The sequence below is a fragment of the Sceloporus undulatus genome, chromosome 3 (assembly GCF_019175285.1).
Source record: "Sceloporus undulatus isolate JIND9_A2432 ecotype Alabama chromosome 3, SceUnd_v1.1, whole genome shotgun sequence".
Lineage (NCBI taxonomy): Eukaryota > Metazoa > Chordata > Lepidosauria > Squamata > Phrynosomatidae > Sceloporus > Sceloporus undulatus.
This window is the reverse complement of record NC_056524.1, coordinates 248,422,781-248,430,295: the sequence shown is the minus strand read 5'-3', so window position 1 is coordinate 248,430,295 and position 7,515 is coordinate 248,422,781. Positions and strand designations below refer to the sequence as shown.

The window sequence follows — 7,515 nt, the reverse complement described above, 5'->3', positions numbered from 1 at the left end:
AAGCTGTTCTAGGGGATGCTGCAGCATAGACACAGGGCTTATAGCAGCGGTATGGAGCTTCCCATCTGTACTGCCCCGTAATTAATTTACTGGATTATCTACTGCAAGATAACAATGATAGACAAAGGAGTCGAAGGCTTTCATGGCCGGTATCTATAGTTTTTTGTAGAGTTTTCGGGCTATTTGGCCATGTTCTAGAAGAGTTTCTTCCTGATGTTCACCAGCATCTGTGGCTGGTATCTTCAGAGAAATGTAGTGAAACATCAGGAAGAAACTCTTCTAGAACATGGCCACGTAGCCCGAAAATCCCACAAAAAACTATAGTCAAAAGGCTTGGATAAATTAATCCATCATGGTTCCATTTCTTTTCTTGTGGACAACCTGGAAAACGTTGGGATATCAGATAAATACCAGATAACCTGAACTACACATCTCTGTTTAGGAATGTATATTGTGCCTCTGATCGTCACTGAAGGATTTGACAGATGCATTTCACATAGATGAGCATGTAGCTAAACAAGTAATTATGTACAACAAAGTGTAAATAATTGTGCAGTCCTATACAGATTTATTCAGACCATAAGTCACATTAAATTTTATGATGATTTCTCACAAATAAGCATGTATAGAACAGAGCTTAAATCTGAATTAGGTTTATGGTGTGACACAACATTCTGGAGTTAATTCCCAGAATTTCTACAAGGTAATAAAGGTATGCTACAAAAAACATTCTTCTTTCTCGTTCTGCTTTCTTCCACTTTTTATTTACTTTTGACAGTCTGTCACAGAAAACTTCTACATAATGAATTGGAAAAACATTTCAATAACAATTGTGTTGTGAGACAGAATTTTGATAACAAATGAACATCCCAGGGAACTTATTCCAGAACAAGAACTTGAAGAGAACACTTCATCTGAAAAAGGTAAAATTTTCACATAACATTCCACTCACCTTTTTTTTCCAAACAAGTAGAGACAGTCAGTAAGTGGTGTAAGAAGGAAGTAACCATGGTGGCTTCGTTGAAGCTTTTTTCAAAGAATAAAAATGTTCACATGTTTCTATAGATTCCAGAGTCTCCACTGGTTATACTCACAACGCTTAAAAACATGTAAAACATGTCAGGAGAAAAAAAATCCCAGTCAATGTTATTGATGACAAGTTCACATCACAGCTGAAATGGTACTTCCTGGCTGCAAGCCAAATAAATGACGAACATGCCCCAGAACCAGGTGAATCTGAGGGGGAACAACAGCATAAAAAATGTATGCCGACAGCATAAATGTAACAAGGAGAAAACTGTGGAAGACCCACCATTCAAAAGGATCCATGAGATAAGTCATTGTGACCAGCTGAAATTGCCAGTAGAACCAGTAGATGTTGTTGATCACACGCTTAATAACCATCATTTTCTTGAGGTTTTCCAAATGTTACACCTAATAGTAAAAAACAAAGGGGGGGGGGAGACATTTAGTGAGGGATCAAGAGATTTTGAGACAACACACACATACAGCTAAATAAGATAATTTCCTAGAATTCTAGGAGTTCTATTTCTTTGAATGGGAAAGAGGGGATTTTTAAGCTCAGAGGCTCAATTCCAGTTTAGAAAGAGCCTCAGGTTCCTGCCATACTGCAGAATTAATGCGGTTTGATATTGTTTTATAGTTTGTAGTATCACCAGAGCTCTCTGATAGAAAAGGCTACATAGCTCACAAAACTAAAAATCCCATAAATCCATAGCATTGACCCATGGCAGTTAAAGTGATGTCAAACTATATTAATTCTGCAGTATAGACGCAACCACAGACACTACATTGCAGCACTGGATGGAGCTAAGGGCACTAAGCAGAATTGAACCACAGTGGATAAAGCCCGACATAATTGTTACTTAACATAGTAGGATCAAATCTGCATGCATGTTTCTTCTACTCTGCAACAATGATCCTTGTATAGTTATTATGCAAAGTGACCCTTAAGCAGAGAGGTCCAGAAAGTGCCAAACCAACAACAGTGGAACATTCTATGAGTTGCATGCAAGAACATGTAAGAAAAACAGGATTCAAGGTAAGTGGGACATTTTTGAACAAATTAGTTTTTTCTCCCACTTTTCAATTCTGTACATTTTGATAAATTTTTGATCCAATATAAAGACGTAACTTTTCCCCTACCTCTAATCTGGAGACATCACAGTACCATGTAAGTGACACCTAGTGTTCACTCAATAGAAAGCTGCTTCTCTCTCACTGCATGTTGGCTTACGTTTGTCATGCAATAAGGCAAAACACTATTCAGTAGTTAATTCGTAATTTTTCAGCTTTAAAGCTGGTATTAGTTTGTGCTGCTTTAAAGCAACAAGACTGCATTTTTAAAAGCCTGAGATTAAAAAAAAATTTAAAATACTTTACGTGTTTGCAGATGGAAGTTGACGTGTCAATAGACTTTCCTCTATGATCAAGTTTCCGTTGATGTCTTAGGAGATCAGAAGAAAAGTCAAGCCAGCAGAATGAAGAAATGGAGCCAAACTGCGTGGGGGGAGACAAAAGTGAATATGTTTCAGTGTTTTCTGGGTACATGTGCATATCTACCGGCATATTGATTTTATAGCAATTTAACATCTGCCAAAGATAGGGAATCAAAGTGAGGTATAGTCTGAGTGTTGTACTAGTACTCTAGGAGATCAGAGTTTGAAACCCACTCTGCCATGCAAACCCATTAGGGACCTTGGGCAAGTCACACTCTCTCAAAGGAAGACAATTAGCAAGTCTCCTCTGATTAAATCTCACTAAGAAAAGCCTAGGATAGAGTTGCCATAAGTCAGAGTTGATTTGAAGGCACATTACAATAACAAAAATAGTGGACCGCCTCGTGAAAACCAAGTTTCGCTTATATTCAAGCCCCATTGGCATGTAGGTGTGCGCCCCATTCATTCCCCTTCCATTCGTCCTTTGCACATAAGCGAGAGACGCAAACCCAAAGACCGCGAGAACAGAGGGATGACTGTACTGTATTTTAACTCATATAATATATATTGTGAAAGGCAAGAGTTTAATCTGCCCTGGAAGCACTGACTCCCTTCTACTCCCTCATCCATCCAGCCTTTAGTAGGAGCACAAATATTTATGCCTGCTGGAATTTTGTAAGTTCTTTGGCAATGTTTTCCTTTGCTTCATCCACTTTAGATCCTTTGTTACATGCCCCTAGGTTTTACCCTCGACTTATCCTCGCGTCATATCAAAATCCATAATTTTCGCCCCCAAACCTGCCCTCGACTTATATATGAAGTCAACTTATATTTGAGTATATACGGTAAATACAATGGCATAGTAAATGATGTCCTGTATATAAAATGACAAAATTAAGTTTTGATTTTTGGAATTTATATAATTTTAAACACATTTTCAAGCTGTAGATGCTTGAATCTGTAGTAAAAGATCTGCGAATTTGAAGGGCTTTGTTTCTTTCTTTGCATCCCAATTTGCCCCACAAAATGGTAATCTACGGCTGCGTCCGCACTGCGGAAATAATCCAGTTTGACATTATTTTAATTACCATGGCTTGATGCTATAGAAATCTGAGAACTATAGCTTTGTGGGACATTCAGCTCGCCCTGTCAAAGAGCTCTGGTGCCACAACAAACTACAACTCTCAGGATTTCATAGTATTAAGTTGCAGCAGCTAAAGTGGTGCCACATTGGATGATTTCTGCAGTGCAGATGCAGCCTAAGTATTAAAACAAATATAGCTGGATCAGTGTGGTGGTGTAGTGGTTTGAGCACTGGTCTACGAGTCTGGAGAACAGGGTTCAAATCCTCATTCGGCCATGAAAACCCACTGAGTTTCCTTGGTCAAGTCACACTCTCTCAGCCTCAGGGAATGGGAACGGCAAATCCTCTCACTTGCCGAGAAAACCCCATGATAGGTTCACCTTAAGTCAGAAACGACTGGAAGGAAGGCACACAACGACAACAAGGAACATAGGACATACATAACGTTAAAAAGCAAAGTGTTTGTTGCCGTAAAACTAATTTAAAACGCACATTTCAGAAGAGTTTTAAAAGGCACAATCGAAAGCTAGGCCTACTGGACTAGGCCTGGCTCACAATCACAAAGCCTTCCTCAAGTGGCCCTGAGAAGAAACCAAAAACTCTCTTTAAAGGTGCCGATTTTCCTCCTGAAAGCTTGAGAAATCGAACTCTCAACTCATGGATACCTTCCAGGATCCAGGGAATCTAGTCAGTGGATTCCCAAGAGCCCAGGCCCCAAGGCAAATCTCCTCAGTTTAGGTCTGGGAATTTTGTTTGGACTTGCCTTGGATCTTGACTTCTGCCTACTATGCATTATGGTACAAACACACACTGCAGAAACCATCCATCTTGAGACTGCTTTAACTGTCCTGGTTCAGTGCTAAGGAATCCTGGGAATTGTAGTTTACTGTGGCAACAGAGCACTTTCTGACAGAGAAGGCTAAATGTCTCACAAAACTACAGTTCCCAAAATTCACTAGCACTGAGCCGGGGCAGCTAAAGCGGTCTCAAACTGGATTGTTTCTGCAGTGTGTTTTGGACCTATGTCTGCATCTGCACTGGAGGAATAATCCAGTTTGACAACATTTTTAACTGTCATGGCTCAATACTGTGGAATTCTGGGAATTGTAGTTTGTTGTGGCACCAGAAGAAAGCTGGCTGGAAGGCTGACTTTCTTTCTTTCTATCTATCCCACTTCTCCCCACAAACTGTAGTCTATGGTTGCATCCACACTGCAGGCGTAATCTAGTTTGACACCACTTTAATTTCCATGGTTCAATACTGTGGAATTCTGGGAACTTTAGTTTTCTGTGGCACCAGAGGAAAGCTTACTGGGAGGCTCACTTTCTCTTTCTTTTTTCTTTCTTTGTATCCTACTTTCCCTCACAAAATGGTAGTCTACAGCTGCATCCACACTGCACTCATAATCAGGTTTGACACCACTTTAACTGCCATGGTTCAATGCTATGGAAATCTGGGAACTGTAGTTTTGTGGAACATTTAGCCTTCTCTGTCAGAGAGCTCTAGTGCCACAACAAACTCCCAGAATCCTTTAGCACTGAGCCATGGCAGATAAAATGGTGTCAAAACCGGATTATTTCTGCAGTGTGGATGCAGCCCCTATATTTGTCTCTGTGTTGTGTGCCTTCAGATCATCAATTTAAGACACCCCTAAGGTGAACCTATTGCGGCCTTTTCTTGGCAAGTTTCTTCAGAGGGGGGTTGCCATTGCCATCCTCTGAGGCTGAGAGAGTGTGACTTGCCCAAGGTCATCCAGTGGGTTTTCACCGCTGAGTCAGGATTCGAACTCTGCTCTCCAGAGTCCAATGCTCAAACCACTATGCCACGCTGGCTCTCCATGAGGCATGATCTTGGACCAGGACTTGTGGGGTCCACATTCAAGTCCCTGTTGAGCCATGACATTTATTGGGTGCCTTTCAGCCCATTGCATACACACACACTCTCACTTGGCTCACCTACCTTGCAGGGTTGTTATGAGGCTAAAGTAGGGCAGAGAGCCTCAAACTCTTCTTAAGTTTGCCTGCTCCTTACCACCTTGATCTTTGCTTTCCTGTTGCAGAGCTGGATTTGGGCGGCTCAAGACTCCTAGCCAACAAGCTCCACACAATCCTGAAGAAGCCCTTGGAAGAACTACAAGTCCCAGAGGTCTTTAGTCCTGCCAGTACACAGTTTGGTGGGGCCAACAAGACAGATAGCAAGAGCCAGCATAGTGCAATGGTTTGAGTGTTGGACTATGACTGTGGAGAGCAGGGTTCGTGAAAACCTGCTAGGTGAGCTTAGGCAACTCATCCTCAGATGGTTGGCAATGGCAAACCACCTCTGAAGAAACTTGCCAAGAAAACCCTGCGATCGGGTCACCTTAGGGTCTCTATAAGTCAAAAACAACTTGAAGGCACACAACACACACACACACACACACACACACTGGTAACAGGAAGGAGATATGGTACATTAGCACAGTAATAGAAAAAGAGCATTGAGATTGCAGATAGAAGTCCAAAACACACTACAGAAATAATCCAGTTTCAGACTGCTTTAAGTGCTCTGGCTCAGTGAGATAAGTTATTTTGCACTCTCTCCGCTTTGCCTCAGGAATGGCCACAATTTTGCTCTTCACGTGTGATAAGTAATCACGTGAATTGCCTTGGATTCAAATTGACTCTGCTTCTCCTTCCCTTCGGAAAGGCTTTGGATTCGAGTTCCAATTTAATGTGTGATAAGGGCCTAAGTAAACAAAACCATTTTTAACATATAGACTAATTGAACGCTTCTTCCAAAAATGCAAAATCTGCCTTGACTTTCCTTTCCTTTTTTATAGGTTTGCCTTAGAGTTGTCATAGGTTGGGAAAGACCTGAAGGCACACAACAACAACAACAGTATCTCACTGGAGCAATCTAAATGCGCACAGTTCTCTGAGGTTTCTGTTGAAGGACTCTGTTTCAGTCACTGAAAACCTGAACACAAAGTGTTAACCTAGTGTTTCCCAAATATTGGGGCAGCACTCCCAGGGGGGAATATGAGAGTTGCTCAAAGGGATTGCCTCCTCTTCCCAAACATGTTCATGTGTAATATGTGCACATGTTGTTGTTGTTGTTGTTATTGTTGTATGCTTTCATTTGCTTCTGTCTTATGGCAACCCTAAGGCAAAACTGTCATGGCCTTTTCTTGGCAGGTTTCTTCAGGGGGGGGGGGGTTGCTATTGCCATCCTCTGAGGCTGATAATGTGTGACTTGCCCAGGGTCACCCAGACAGTTTCATGACCATACCAGGATTTGAACCCTAGCCTCCAGAGTCATAGTGCAACACTCAAACCACTATACCACACTAGCTCTCTAAAATGCTTTGAGCTACATATTGAATGTACTTAAATAAAACGTCTAATTTGAACAATGTTATTTCTTTATAAAATATTAAAATATGAATATACATCAATGTGTGAATGAAAATACACACACTAAATAAACAAAGTATTTTTAGTATTTTTATTCATATACTATGTTGAGAGAGGGGGCGCGATGTCCACATGTAGATGTAAATGGGGTCACAAAGGCAAAAACTCCGAGTACCACTGATACATTGCTGTGATGGGAGGGGCCTTTAAAAACCTTTGCCCCCATCAATGCCTTTTCCTCCCCTCCGCACCCATATTCAGGATGACCAGATGTCATATCCATGAATGTTCTCATTAGGAGGACCTTAAGGAGGAATCTGATTTACAGTCTAAACAACCAAGAGACAGAGGCTAGCCACAAAATGTGATTTCCAAAGGGTTGGGAAAAGCAGCCGACAAACCAAGAATGGAATTGTTAAAAAAAAATAGACCACAAACCAATTGTGTACACCGCATCTGACATTTAATCATATCACCAAGGATATACAGAAGGCTATACACAAACACTGGCACCTGTTACAAAACATTCCAGGATGTGAACAAAAACTAATGATTTCATTTGAGAACCAAAAACATCAGG

The 7,515-nt window shown here is 41.1% G+C and overlaps 1 long non-coding RNA gene across 1 annotated transcript; it reads right to left on the bottom strand.

Moving 5' to 3' along the window:
* Positions 1 to 287: 287 nt before the first annotated feature.
* Positions 288 to 5,731, bottom strand: LOC121926760. Its single transcript, XR_006103080.1, has 3 exons — positions 5,503 to 5,731; positions 2,404 to 2,520; positions 288 to 1,434 (listed from the first exon to the last, which is right to left on the bottom strand). It is a non-coding gene; the product is annotated as an uncharacterized LOC121926760 (long non-coding RNA).
* Positions 5,732 to 7,515: the final 1,784 nt, after the last annotated feature.